Below are 1,596 nucleotides of genomic sequence, written 5' to 3'. Positions count from 1 at the left end.
GGTAGGTCTGGAAAGTGATTTGTGTAACCGTTGCTCAAACATTGTGATGGGTCATTGTCATCGTCAGCTTGACTCAATGGCTTGACTTGGAACCATCTAGGAGACACACCGTGAGGGTCTCTCCAGAGGAGTGTGGCTGAGGAAGGACGACCCTGGATCTTCCCATGCACACGTATGCAAGAGTGCCAAAGTCCAGACTGAACAGAATATGAGCAAACAACGAACACAGATGAACCCTGCCATGAAAGGGTGAGCCAAAGGAGACCTTCTCTTTGGTCCCATCTTGTCAAGTATTTAGTATCAAGCAAAGTACCTAATATAAGTTCCTATAGAGCTCTCTCTCTCTCTCTCTCTCTCTCTCTCTCTCTCTCTCTCTCTCTCTCTCTCTCTCTCCCTCTCTCTCTCTCTCTCTCGGTTCTGTAGTATTTGACCAATTTCTTTGTGATAAATTAACTTAACCAGATCAATATTTCATGAACACTTAGGTATTTTTTAATTCTTGTAATTGGTGTTAAAATACTATTCTTGAGCATCTATCCATGTACACATGCAAATCTACAACAATAGCCTGGCTCAGAGGTATAGCATGTAGTCTCAATAATGCTCTATAGAAGTGTCTTTATATGAAAGTACCTGGTTCCTCCTTAGCCGGATTAAACTTAACTTTTGCATCCTATTGACATTGCGGCCTCAGCATGGTACACATCTGCATTTGGGGTGAGCCCAGATTCTTTCCAGATGTTTAGAGGACTTTGTTTTCCTTTCGTTGCCTATGGATTATGACCTTTGTCTACTTCTATTAATTCGTTGGTATTTTCTTAATGATTGGCAGGAAATTTTTATTTGTCAAAGTAACTTCTTTTTATACTGTTGCATATATTTCCAATCTGTCATTTGTGGTTTTATTTTATGCATTCATGTATGTATATCTGTGTGTGAATATTTCTGAGTATAGGGGTAGGCATGTGTGTGTGCATATGTATCCGTGTGTGTGCATTGTGTGTTGTGTGTGCAGTGTGTGTGCATGATTGTATATGTGTACACGTGTGTGCACGTGCGTGGTGTGTGTGAATGTGCATATGTGCATATGTATGTGTGTGTGTGTGTGTGTGTGTGAGAGAGAGAGAGAGAGAGAGAGAGAAAGAGAGAGAGAGTGTGTGTTTAGAGGCCAGACAAGAGTATTAAGTGATCTCGTCTGTCATCTTCTGTCTATTCCTTTGAGGCAAGATCTCTCTCTGAACCTGGGGCTCATTTTTTTCTAGGCTAGGCTGGAAGCCAGCAATCCCTAGATAGATTCTCTTATCTCTGCCCCACGCAGACCTGGGATTCAGGTGTACTCTGACCATTCAGCTTGTTGTATATGGATTTGAACTTGGCTCCCCATGAGTGCCCACAACAACAGGGCCATCTCTTTAGCCCATCTTCACATCTTCACTGGTAACTTTTGCTAGGTAGCAGTATGAGGCTTTTATATACATAGTCTGAGCATATTAATCTTTTCTTTTATAACTGTGGGTTTGCCCACACCTATGCAACAGCGCATACTTCAAGATTATAGGAATGTACCTGCATGCTTTCTTTTATATGGGTTTAATT

Source organism: Mastomys coucha, unplaced genomic scaffold (genome assembly GCF_008632895.1).
Source record: "Mastomys coucha isolate ucsf_1 unplaced genomic scaffold, UCSF_Mcou_1 pScaffold1, whole genome shotgun sequence".
In the NCBI taxonomy this organism is placed as follows: Eukaryota; Metazoa; Chordata; class Mammalia; order Rodentia; family Muridae; genus Mastomys; species Mastomys coucha.
This window is presented reverse-complemented; position numbering follows the sequence as displayed.